Genomic DNA, 14,009 nt, shown 5'->3' with positions numbered 1-14,009 from the left:
CCCACATGGTGAGGCAGACCTCTCCTGTCTCGCTCACCCACTGCTCACCCACTGCTCCCCTCAGCAGTGTCTTCGGTTCTTCTGCCTTTTCTGTTCCCTGCTCTGTCTTTGGTGAATTCTCTCATCCTCCTGTGCCTCTGGCCTGTACCCCAGTGCTTATATTAAGAAATAAATCTTAAAAAAATGCAAATAGACTGCTCCCACCACTACCAGCATGAAGACCTTGTATAGAGTCCTGTGCTTAGTGCTCTTATATCCCAATCTGAAGCTGACAAAGCCACCCTGGGTGCCCGTGCCTTTAGTGATGGTACATGCTCTGGCAGCTGTGTCTTACTTCCGTAACATGGGAAGAATAATTTATGATGTGATTGTTGAACCTCCAAATGTTGGATTTATGACTGATGAACATGGGCGTTAGAGACCAGTAGCTTTCCTGGCCCAAGAGTCAATGGATAATGTATTATGGAATGTCCTATATCCATCTTCCTGTTTAAAGGAGGAGGTTTAGGTTTCATAACCCTGGACCAATCCAATGCACCAAATATTCCAAAACTCAGTAGAGTCCTCCTTCTTTTCACTGGACTCATCTGTATTCTATTAAGTTTTTCATGGCTAGGTTGTTCATGAGACTGAAACTCCCAGGCTATCTAATTGGTTAGATTTCTTCTTGAGAAGAAATCAGTGGCTACTGGATTTGCTCCTATTAATATGTTAAAGCCTGTATTCATCTTTTAACATGAAATGTGGAAAAAGATAAAAATAAACATGTAGTGAAACCTCACGAAGAATATTAAAGCTTGGACTGGACTGTCTTCTTGGTGTTGAAGAGAAAACCTTATCAGAGTATTTTTCCTGATGAACTTTCCTGACATAGCAACAATGTTAAGTGGCATTTTCTTCTTAGTTTTACCTTTACTAAAAAAACCAAAAGCCAAAAAATTACTTCATTTCTACAACTATAACATTGAATGATGCGATTATTTTTTACAATACCCCTGAGAGTTTTGGGGAATGATATTTCTGATTTTCAGAAATGTATGTCAGATCAGGAAGTGAGATCCCCTCAGCTGAGAACCCTGGACCACTGCTCAATTTCATCTTTTTTTTTTTAAAGATTTATTTATTTATTTATTTATACAAGCACTGGGTACAGTCAGAAGTGCGGGAGGGTGAGAGAATTCACCAGAGCCAGAGCGGGGAGCAGAGCAGGCAGAAGGACCAAGGTACACTGCTGAGGGGAGCAGCGGGCGGCAGGAGAGGTCTGCTTGCCATGCGGGACCCTCCTCCAGTGGCCGGGGAGCAGCCTGGGATCGAACCGGTGCTGCAGAGGCTGCGGGCAGCCTCGCAACCCAGCGCTCAACCGCTGCGCCACTGGGGAGGCCCTCAATTTCATCTTTTTGGTGGTTTGCCTTTAAGCAGGGGTGACAGCATGTTATTTCAGAGTTGTTTCCTGAAAAATAGGATGTATGTGAAAAGATAAAAAAATTTTTTTCATAATTAAAAAGTAAAATTCAAATGATTTATAATTTGGCTGGTCTACTTAATAAAATTAATAAAATTGACCAAGTTAATAAAATTGACCAAGCTTTATATTGCGTTCGTAAAATTCTAGACCATCTTTTACTATTTAAGTCCTTAATGTCACTTGCCTCCTCAGTAAACTTTTCCCTTTATTGTCCCCTCTCCAGATTTCTTTTTACCCATTTATATTCTGGTCTTTACACTGCTGCAAGTTCATAGTTAACTATTTTTTGTATTTCAGAAAATACATATTCTTTACCTCAAAACATCTGTACCTTTTTTTTTAAAATTCAGAAGCCATTTTTATTTCCTGTTGAGGCAGTAGTTCTTTGAAAAGATTAATCTAGAATATCACATTTTCTGTTTCTCCTTAATTGTCCTTGAATTTGTTTTAGGTGTTCCGTTTAACAGTTTCAGCTATGTTGTTATTGGCATGTTGCTATGCCTCTAGGTGGCAGTACAGTACCATTAAAGAAGCTTGAAGATGTTTCTGCAAGATGTGCACAACTGGTGTTCTGCTTCTACAAAGATGACCTTCATTTGCCAATGATAGCTTTTTCTCCTTTCATTATTTCCCATTTTGACCCACTCTTGAAACATTTGCTCCCTATATCTGGCATCAAAGTAAAATTTGTAAAACATCAAGCAATCTACAGGATGCTGGATCAGGTTTAGTGTGTTACAAAGTCTTATATCCATTAAACTTGACATTTTAATGATACTAACAATAAAAAGCTTAGAATATTAAAAATTTGGGGCCTCCCTGGTGGTGCAAGGATTAAGACACAACTTATGACGCTAACTTCAGCTACTGCAGCAGGAGTTTGATCCCCTGCCAGGGAGCAATCCACACGGCGCAGCAGACCTCTCCTGACTCACCTGCTGCTCCCCTCAGCAGTGTATTTCACTAAATCTGCCTGTTCTGTTCCCCACTCTGTCTCTGGTGAATCTTCTCACCCTCCTGCACCTCTGGTCTGTACCCTAACTCTTGTATGCATAAAAATAATCTTTTTAAAAAAGGATATTAAAAATTCATGGTCATGGATTGACACATTACTAGGGCATTAGTACAAAATTGAATGATCTATAGCACTTCAAATTAGCACCACAAGTTTATTCACGATCCATAGTAGTATTTATTCTTGTTTCTCAGTTAGTACAGATCATTGCTTAACCTGGGCATTTCAATATTTTTAGGGGAAATTTTACTATGGAGGCAGATTCAAGAAGATGCTAGTCAATTTGCCATCCCTTTCCTCTCTCCTGCTATTAAAACCTCCTCACATGTACCTATGACCCTTTGTCTCTGTTGGTGAGTTTGATTCTCTTATGAGCAGGATTTCAGCTCTTAGAAAAACGTATTACCCTGGACTTGAGAGGGATAAGAAATGGGAATTCATACTCTCAGTGCAAATCTTTCATTACTATCTGATGGTCAACCCAAAGCCTGTCTAACAAGGCTTTACTGCTATTAGGGTAATTGATGAGATGAATGCTTGAAAGGTTATGGAATGCCACCTGAATTAGAGCGTCCCTTTGCATTCCCTCCTCCATGATTCTAGTTCTGGCAGGATTATTTCATGTGCTTCCTTGCTGCTTCCCTTCTTGCCTTTAGCCCTTACACAGTTTGGTGTCTCTTTGTAAGTCACAGTTCCTTAGCACCAAATGAACAGTTCCAATTCTCTAGCTACCCCTCACAATGTAGCTCCAAAATGTTTTCAGTTCTTTCCCACAATATCGTATTTCGCAGAAAACTGGACTGTTCAGTATTCCTTGAAAACATGTTAGGCTTTTCAGTCACTGCATTTTTACTCATGCTGTTTCTTGTCTCTGGAATATGTGTTCCCCTACCTCCATTTTACACTATTGAAATCCTACCACTTCTTTAGAACCTGACTGAAATTTTACATTTCCTACGAAATGTGCATCCATATGCCATCCTGGAAGCTATCTTCTCTTTCTGTATCACCTATAATGCTTTGTTTTTGTCACTTTATGGCACTTGTAATGCTTTTTATTATAGTTATTTGTTCATATGTCTTATCTTCCCTGCTGGATTGCAGGCTTTTTCAAGGACAGGCATTTTATCATTCATCTTTTATTTTCTCTTAATACCAAAGACATAATAGGCCAGCAATTCATTTTGAGACATAATGCTTATTAATATACACACATAATACCATTTTTGTAAAAGTATATATACATACCTGATGTTAAATGAGATCTTTTCTGTTGTAATGGAATTCTGGTGAAATCCTCAAAGCTGAGGGCAATGCACAGTAAATGTCCCAGATTTTCAAAAGAGGTACTAGGCAAGGTGCCAGAGGATTGAACATCCCAATATCCATCATCATCAGCAACCTTTTTAAGTAAAGTCTGGACATTTATAGCAGGATTCTCTGAAGGGAGCCTATAGTAGATGCATCTTTGAGTGTTTCCACAGGGAAAAATGAGAGAACAAAAGAGGTTTCCTGGTGAGGTTGGAGGCTACTTGTAAGGAGAGTCTGACATTGTGCTCCTCTCTTTGCTGTATGTCTGCTGAACAGCACAAAGGTACAGACCGCATCATGCTGAGCAGCACAAATGCAGAGATGTGGGCATGAGAGAGCTTGTAATAGAACTAGATACATCTGCATGGGGCTTAAGGCTAAAATCTAAGGAAGATCAAAACTGATGACCACATCTTACTTGGGGAGTCCTGATTTGGGGAGGCTGCCTGAGAGAGGGCAACAGTGGGGATCAGAGGAGACAGATATTTGTCTGTTATATGAGTCAAGTAGACACTGAAGAGGATGTTATGGTCTTGAAAGGACCTCACTGGACAGGGCTCTTGCTCTGGAGAGGAGTACAAGCAGGAAGAACCCTGGGTCAACCACCAGAGAGCACATCTGCGGGGGCGGGGGAGGGGTGCGGTTTAAACCCTAGAGAACACTGTTGGTTTTAGGGAATGGTACAGGTGGAGGTGCCCTTGTAGGTGGACAGGTTTCTCAAAGAAGGATGAAAATAATGCTCTTTACCCAGGGGAGAGGATTAGAATTCGATTTTTTGCCATGACAGTGGAAAATGGATGCAAAACATAAACTAAATTAAAAAAAAAAGTTTCTTCTCATTCTTCCTCCTACTCTCTTGCAACCTCCTAATCAGAGGGAAAAGAGAGAGGAGGCAAAAAGAGAAATGTAATAGAAGTCTGATTAAAAATTCACAATAAAATGAGGGTAGAAGGAACATATCTCAATGTAAGAAAAGCTATAGATGACAAAACCATTTTATACTCAGTTGTGAAAAACTGAACATGTTCCCTCTAAGGTGAGGTATAAGAGTAGGTTGCTCACTTTCACCACTACAGTTCAACATTGAAAGTCCTAGCTAGAACAATTAGGCAAAAGAAAAAAAAAAAGAATCCAAATTGGTAATGAAGAAATAAAACTATCACTATTTGCAGGTAACATGATGACATAGAAGAAGAGGGAGTATGAGCAACACCAGTGGGGTTGGAAACAACACTGCCATATGCAGATGGGAAAAAAAGACAATTATAAAAACCTCCCAGTTAAGTATAAATGACTGAGTTGATTGAAGTATTGTGGGAATTAAATGAGACATCCTATTTTTTTTTTTTTGTTGAGGTCAGGAGAAGCTTTTTTACTCATGCATGAGGTCTCATACCTGGGTAGCCCCTTAAGGTCCGAGCACCCATCTAGAGACAAAGGGTTTCTTTTATACATAACCATCTTACATTGATAACATTGGTCAGTTAGCATAAAAATTCTTGACAAAAGGGGGAAAGATGCAGATAATTGAGGATGCCCGGGGAGATGAATCAACCTGGCAGGCTGTCCAACCTTGTTTAGATATGCTTATTAAGGAAGCAAACTTGTTATTTACACTTAATTTGCATTATGTACTGCCTATGACTCTTTAGCAGGAAACAGGAAAAATTTTATTTGCTTAGCAGTTCCCTTTGATTTCATTTACCTGGCCTGTGCTCAGGGAGTGTATCAGTGTGTTACTCCACATAAATGAGACATTCTAAACTCCTGAGCAAGGTGGCTGACATTATGTGCTCAAGGTTAACTAATACTTTCATTGTCACCCACATTGTAGTTTGCCCTAATATGTGTTTACATGTTCATGTAATCAGGTCTACTTCTCTCTTAGGCCATTTCCTGCATGGCCATATGGAAGTCCCCATCACCACAGCATCATAGCTTGTCCTATGTGCCAGGCAATGTTCTAAGTGTTTTAGATGCATTCAGAGTTGAAATAATTGGTCAGACAACCTGGTTCCAGAGGCCATGCCCCAATCAGGATATTATAGCCCCTTGCATACTTGCTATGTTTTTCAATCACGGACAAAAAAAATTCTAATTCTCTCCTTCCAGAGGAAGTTAATTTAAACTGAAACAGGTCCACAATCTGAGTTTGGTAATACCAAGAGGAATATATTGAGCCAGTCAAAGTTGGTAACTGGCTTTCTGACTCTGGCTCTGTCAATGCTAAAGTCTGAGCACTAATTCACTATTTCTAATTTTGTCAGGTTTCCTGGACCTTTAGTGTGTTGCTTATTTAATACGTTCATTGTTCCCATTAAGTCTCTATGAAGATTAGCAATTAAAACCTTATGAATTATTTTTATTTTTTTTCTCTGTGGAGGTAATATAGGTTTACAACACTGCATATGATTTAGGGTAATAGGTTTACACCTTGTCAGATGTATCTTACTACACACCCTCACCATCAAAGCACCCATAATCTTTATTTATTTATTTTTTATTTTATATATATATATTTACATCATTTTTCATTTTTGCACAATATATGCATTTTCATCTTGGTTATATTCCCCATACAATTCCCACCCCCTTTGTTTTGCTCCTACTCCCTTTTCTCTGTTCCCCCCCCCCCATTGTGTGTCTTTTTCCTGGTCCCTTATTTAGATTTTCTAAATTCCTGCTATGAGTGAGACCATCCGGTATTTTTCTTTTTTTTTTCTGGCTTATTTTGCTGAGCATGATCCCTTCCAGCTTCATCCATGTTGCTGCAAATTGCACGAGTTTATCTTTTTTGATTGCTGAGTAATATTCCATTGTGTACCACATCTTCTTGAGCCAGTCATCTATTTTTGGGCATTTGGGTTGTTTTCCAAAGCTTACCTATTATATAAATAGTGCAGCTATAAACATAAGGGTGCAGGTGCCCTTTTGAATTAATGTTTCTGTGTCCTTTGGGTAAATACCTAGGAGTGGAGTTGCTGCATCATATGGAAGCTCCATCTTTAGCAGGCTGAGGAATCTCCACACAGCTCTCCATAGTGGTTGGACCAGTTTGCACTCCCACCAGCAGTGCAGAAGAGTTCCTTTTTCTCCACATCCTCGCCAACATTTGTTGTTGCTAGTTTTTTAAATATGTGCCATTCTCACTGGTGTGAGATGGTATTTCATTGTAGTTTTGATTTGCATTTCCCTGATTACAAGTGATGTTGAACATTTTTTCATATGCCTGTTGGCCATTTGCATTTCCTCTTTGGAGAAGTTTCTTTTTAGCTCTTCTGCCAATTTTTTCACTGGGTTATTTACTTTGTTTTAGTTGAATCTTGGCAGCTCTTTGTAGATTTTTGTGATCAGTCCTTTATCATTAGTGTTGTAGCACCCATAATCTTAGGTCATTGGGCCTAATTCACTATTTGTTAGTTTCCACCTCCACCTTCTCTCCCCCTCTAGCAGCCTTAGTTCTGCAGTCATATTTCTAGGGTAAAACCTTTAAAATGAAAGGTGTCTGTGTACTTTTTTTTATTGGGAGTTAAATAGCAGGGATGTACTCAAATAAGCACATATTTTGCAGGTGAGGACCTTGTCCTAAAAAATAGAGTAGATAGAGCCAGTATGGTGGGCAGAATAATGGCCCCCCTAAAGATAGAGGCTTGACGATGCTATCCTGCTGACTCTGGAGATAGAGGAAGGGACCATGAGTCAAGAAATACAGGCAGCCTATAGAGATAGGAAACGGAAAGAAAGCAGATTCTTCCCTAGCTTCTAGTAATAACATAGACTTGCTGACAACATGACCATTTACCCGACTCTTTATGACCCATTTAGGAATTTTGACCTTCAGAACTGTAAGCGAATGAGCTTGTGTTGTTTTAAGTCACAAAATTTATGGCAACTTGGTGTTAGTGCAGCAAGTGAATAAAGGATGTAGCAGCAGCACCCTCCTTCTTTCCACAGAAAGCTAATTTAAACCGAAACAATCTACACAATCTAACTTTGGTACACCAAGATGAATATATTGAGCCAAAGTTGGTAACTGGCTTTCTAAGCCCAAGGCTGGTCACAGGCTCGGTCTGGATGAATATTTAAGGGCTTTGTTCAGTGGGAGGGTCCAGTGTATTCTGATCCTTTCCATTCCCTGCATAAGTAATTTGTATTAGCATCTAGAATGTCAAAGGCTAAATGGATCAAAAGATCTCTAACCTTGATAGATACACTGGTGAAAAAGCTTTGTGCAATAGGACATTAAGGGGAAAGAAAGTGCTAAAAATATTTTGTAAAGAAAAAAGTTTTTGTGATAAGAGAAATTATGCTATTGCATGAGGCTATTGAATACATTATGTTTGTATAGCAGTTTGTAGTTCATGTACATTATCATAAGTAATTTATTGCTCATTTAAAAAACATTATTTCAAAAACAGTTTTCTGTTGTAGAAATGGTTAGGAGCTGTTATCTTTCCTTTATATTTGAGGCTGAGTTGCAGAAACACTACATCATTGCCCAGGGTCATACCACCAATAAATGACAGCTAGGATTTGAACTAAGGTCTTATGTCTTCCAAATCCAAGTTCTTTTTTTTCCATTACCCCTTGTTGTTTTCAAATGAAAACTATAAAAATCACTAGTTTCTCTATAAATCACTGGTTTGTCTTCCTAGGAATGGCACTACCAAAGAGTGAAATTCTATATAGTTATGTACACAAACTCGAGAACGCTCCTCACTTTCCACCTCTAATGTCTAGCTGTAGTCTTCTAGCTGTAGTCTTTTAAATACTTTGTGATAGAATGACAATAATCTACAAAATTATATTTTTGGGGTAGTTTTATTATTGTTAAACAGTTTATAAGAGGAGGTATACCAGAGACTAGTCTTACAGATCTAAAACTGGAACTGCTCTTCCTAGACACGCTATTTTTTTTCTTAGGAAATCAATGGTTTCTACAACTGAAAATAAATTTCATAGTTATTCAGGATTAAGGAGAGATTTATTGGAATGACAGAGACCTGGGCCACCAATATTTAACTCTCAATATTTATTTTTGTTATTATTTATTTATTTATACAAGCACTGGGTACAGTCAGAAGTGCAGGAGGGTGAGAGAATTCACCAGAGCGGGGAACAGAACAGGCAGACCAACGAAATATACTGCTGAGGGGAGCAGTGGGCGCGGCAGGAGAGGTCTGTTGTGCCTTGTGGGACCCTCGCCTGTGGCCGGGGATCCAACCGGCGCTGCAGAAGCTGTGGATAGCTTCACAGCCCAGTGCTCAACTGCTGTGCCACCAGGGGAGGCCCTAACTCAGAATATTTAAAAATAAACTCCAGTAGTAGTTATGTACTAGAATAGTGTTTTAAAAATATTTTAAACAATAGTATACATTATTTATATAATGCATTAATAAAATATATATTTGTGTAAAAAAATAAGTAAAATATATTATACATGTAATATGGTAGTAGTATATCCACCAAATATTTTACTCCTTTAAATGTTGTATTTTTAAAGTTGAATTTGAAACATGATTTGAAAAATTGAAGTAATTTTACTTTAAAAAGGGAATTGAAGAATCTCTCTTGAAACATGAGATTTTAAGCACTCAAGTATTTAAAAATCCCTTCATCACCACTTATCTTATTTGCATGTGAAAGATGAAATGTAAGTGTAAGACTCCTTGTTAAAAATACTTGTTATCTTCTGAGGATTACTTCTCTAATACCAGTTAGCTTCATGCTTACAGCTTTAATGTTCAACTTAATATACAACTGAACTCAGAAAGCTATCTTGACATTAAAGACTTAAATCATTACTTCAGGACAAGGTTTCCCAAACTGCCTGGTTATTAAAATTACCTGGAACACTTGTTAAAAAAATCAACCCTTCCCCTCTCCAATCAGAATCCAGCCTGAGAGGAAACTGTTTTCAGTATTTGATATCTTTTATCATTAGATAATTTTGAGAGCTAGTTTTCAGGTTCTAATGGGAGTGGGGGTGGGGGTGTGTTTGTGTGCAGCTACTCATATACCCTTGTTGGAGGAACTATCTTTTCTATTAAATAGGGAAGGCTGTCTTCCACCTAGCTAGCTCGATTTCGCAGGGACACACACGGAGTGGTGTAGGCACACCCGCCTTAGCAAGTCAGATTAAACGAATCAACGCTGGCAGTTAATGGAGGTGACAGATACTGCAGCCAGATCACCCTCACCTACATTAGGTAATTTTGAAAGGTTTAATGCCAGTAGTTCTTATGCCCAGCACAGTGGGGGGGACTTATTAAATATATGTTTCTGGATTCCATCCCCAAATACCCATGTTTTAAGAGATGTGAATGGTTCATTAATCACTCCTGGAAAAACAGAGGCTCATGACGGGTTAGTGTCAAGGCTCTGGGTCAGCAGAATGGGGTGTGTAGTCATCAGAGATTGACAGCTTATCTGGCTTGGAATGGGAAAGTGCCTCAAGCCAGGAATCATAGCATATGGATCAATTATGTCACTAGAATAACTCTCAGAGCTTGAGAACAAGAGCCTGACCTTAACATGAAGTTCATCTGAACCAAGATATAATTTATATGCCTATTGAGAAAGTGGCCACCCGGATTTGTAAGGCAAGCAATGGAATGTTTGCAACTGAAATGAAATATGTATAATTGATACTGACTGAATAGTTAAATAGTTGCTGGTGGTTGCTCATAATCTAGACTTCTTTAGTCCCAAAATACCTTCCCTTACAACACTTCTTCAAAGAGAAGTCTTTGGATTGCTCCCACAGCATCATGGAAGTAAAAGAAGACTTAAAAATTTGGCTTTTGGGTTCTATCTTATATTGATTAAATATATGTAGGAGTGATACCAGGGAAGAACATTTGAAAAAAAATTGCAATGAATTTTTTTTTTCTAACAAATGGAAGTTTAAAATTCACTACCTTATCAGAAACCCTGAATCCTGTAATATATCTAGCTAGATATTTTACTTGCTAAAAATGCAAGTCCACAGGGAATGATCATAGATAAAATGGATTCTTAGGTATTAATTGAATTAGCTTTCTGGAGTAAAAAAGGATACGAGAGAAAAATTTGGCTAGGGGAGGAGGAGAGGAAGATAAGGAAGAGAAGGTCATGGTGGTGGCTTTCCTGGTTGGGTACACCTATATTTGATTATTTACAAGGAAGAAAAATCCAGAGGGCTAGGGAAGTTGGGAATTTTGGGTTTTAGCAGTGCATTCAACACTTAAGCATGCTTATGTGTCTGGGGCAGGTCAACAAGTGTTTATATTGTAAAAAAAAAAAAAACAAACCAAAAAACGGAGGTATTATCTGGGAGAGGATAAATGCTCTCCCTAGAAACTTAGGAGGATGTACTGTAATGCTTTTGAGAGTTCCTTAACAACTGTTACAGTTTTGTTATTAATTACTTTAAAGACCCCTGGAAACTGTTGTGCTTGCAGATTTTGTCAAAAGAGGGGCAACTATTTCCAAAGTAAGTCATTAGCTACAGAAAAATCACTTTTTTCCTCTCAAAAGTGTTACTTTTAGATAATATCATAAAGATTTGATGAATAAGTCAGTGATTACCAGGGAGTCTGCAAAAGGAGTTGGTTTCAAATATGCTGAGAGGGTACGTTTCCAGAATTTGTATCAGCAGGGAATGTTCTCTGGAGTTGAAGAGATAAGTATAAATATATAGAAATTATCTTTGGAACTCTTACATAGATTTGGCTAAGAAGCAGAATATAAGGACGAATCGATTATCTGCGACATCTGACTTGAGGTAAAATGGTAATGCCCAAAATTTTGGTTGATACCATGAATACTGGAGCAAGGGGGTTAGATGGTTAAGAATTTGTTAGTCGGCCTACCGTGGTCTAGGGTTCTCTGTTCTAGTGAGTATTTCTTTTGAAGGAAATCTTCTAGAAATCCAGCTTTTGTTGGCTGTTGTTCTATTCTGTAAGGATATCTAGTGATCCTTTTTCTAATTTCACCTGCATAAAACAACCACTGGGGCCTCCCTGGTGGCGCAAGGGGTTAAGATGCAACCTGTGAAGGTGTCCACAGCCTCTGCAGCAGGAGCTCGATCCCCCGGCTGGCCAGAGAGCTATCCACATGGCGCAGCAGACCTCTCCTGACTCACTGGCTGCTCCCCTCAGCAGTGTACTTCAGTCAATCTTCCTGTTCAGTTCCCTACTCTGTCTCTGGTGAGCCCTCTCACCCCCCACACCTTTGGCCTGTACCCCAGCTCTTGTATGCATAAATAAATAAATCTTAAAAAAAAAAACCAGGTCAGAGGTGCAGGGGGTGAGAAAATTCACCAGAGACAGAGTGGGGAACAGAACAGGCAGATGGGCCAAAGTCCACTGCTGAGGGGAGCAGTAGGCAAGTCAGGTGAGGTCTGCTGCGTCATGTGGGTTGCGCTCTGGCTAGCTGGGGATCGAACTTGTGCTGCAGAGGTTGTAAACAGCTTTATAAGTTGTGTCTTAGCCCCTTGCGCCACCAGGGAGTCCCTACCTATTATCTTTTAATAAATTAAAAATTTTAAGTTGAAGTACATTTCTGTGGGTCACACATTCAGATGCAGCTTAGCAAGATAATTCTAGCTTGGGATGTCACATGAGGTTGCTATCAAGATATAAACCAGGGCTGCAATCAAATAAAGGTTTGAGGGGGACTGGATGATTTGCATCTAAAGTGATTTGCTCTTGGACTGGCAAGTTGGTTCTAACGATGGTAGGCCTTAGTTCTTCCTCCTGTCAGTCTCCCAATAGACTGCTTGAGTGTCCTCATGATATGATAACTGGCATCCTGCACTGCTAGTAATCCAAGGTAAAACAAAGCAGAAGTGACAATGTTTTTTATTTCTGTATTATTTGTAGCACAGTCTAGCCATGATTCCGTGGAAAAGGCTATTTAAGGATGTGAGTAAGAGGAGTTTCAGGAGGAATGATTATCGGGGCAGTCTTGGAAGGCTGGTTATCATAGGAAGGTTATTAAGGAAGGTTATCATAATCATTTTATAATATCACAAATACCTTATTACACTATATTTACATAGCTTTTGTTTCTTTAAATTAGAGTCATGTCATGTCTCAGGCTATGTCTTCTAAATAAGAATGCCATTTACTTTTAGTTGTTTTTTTTTTAAAGATTTATTTATGTATAGAAGAACTGGGGTACAGGCCAGAGGTGTGGAGGGTGAGAGGATTCACCAGAGACAGAGCAGGGAACAGAACAGGCAGATAGACCAAAATACACTGCCGAGGGGAGCAGTGGGCAAGACAGGAGAGGTCTGCTACACCATGTGGGTGGCTCCGTGGCCAGGGATTGAACCTGTGCTGAAGTGGCTGTGGATAGCTTCATAGGTTGTGTCTTAACTCCTTGTGCCACCAGGGAGGCCCCTTATAGTTTTTTCTTTTATGGCCATTTCTTTCCCCTTTGGCAGTTTTTTTCTGGCTCTTGAGCTGTAGAGACCAGATGAACAGTAATTTTGGCATAAGGAAAATCATTATTTCTCTCATTTAAAACCCTTTTATGATGATATACTACATTTAAGATTGGTCTAAAAACCCCTGGTTCTGTGTTTTTGCTTCCTCCACTTTTCATTTTATTCTTTCTTTGACTAGCAATAAGATTCCATGGATTTAAAAATCAAAAGGAATGTTTTTCAGGATTTCATGCAGTGTAATTTTTAAACCTATAAATACAGTTTATGTTTATGCATGTCTTCTCAAGTTGTTCAAATAGGGATATTTATGTAGTGTTATTCCTACATTCTCAGGAATGTATTATAGAAATTATTATCATTGAAGATTCATTGTTTTTCTGACAGTAACATCTTTGCTGCATCATTCTTAGAGGAAATTTTCTTGACAGCAGTATTTGTGTTCTATGTCTGGAAATATCTATAAAAAATATTCAATTCTCTGAAAATCTCAAAGGAAGAGCTGCCTTGATAAAATTTTGGACTCAAATATTTCACATTCTAGCTGTGGCAGCAACTCCACAATTATATATAATATATATATGTGTATGTGTATATATGTGTGTGTATATATATATACATACCTCAAATATATATATATAATACCTCAAATGGTGATTTCTGTTTCAACAAGATAAGAGGGAAGATTTTTATTCTGACTTGTATTTTCTGTTTTTAAAAAACACAGGTGTGGTGAAAGATAACTCTCTCACTGACCATCTACAAGTAGCAGAATAATTATGTTCCTT

At 38.7% G+C, this 14,009-nt stretch overlaps 1 pseudogene; it reads left to right on the top strand.

Moving 5' to 3' along the window:
• Positions 1 to 214: 214 nt before the first annotated feature.
• On the top strand, positions 215 to 676 carry LOC119238266 (oligosaccharyltransferase complex subunit OSTC-like; annotated as a pseudogene).
• The last annotated feature ends 13,333 nt before the right edge of the window (positions 677 to 14,009 follow it).

The sequence above is a fragment of the Talpa occidentalis genome, unplaced genomic scaffold (assembly GCF_014898055.3).
Source record: "Talpa occidentalis isolate TD23 unplaced genomic scaffold, MPIMG_talOcc4v2.1 talOcc4.11, whole genome shotgun sequence".
In the NCBI taxonomy this organism is placed as follows: Eukaryota; Metazoa; Chordata; class Mammalia; order Eulipotyphla; family Talpidae; genus Talpa; species Talpa occidentalis.
This window is presented reverse-complemented; position numbering and strand designations above follow the sequence as displayed.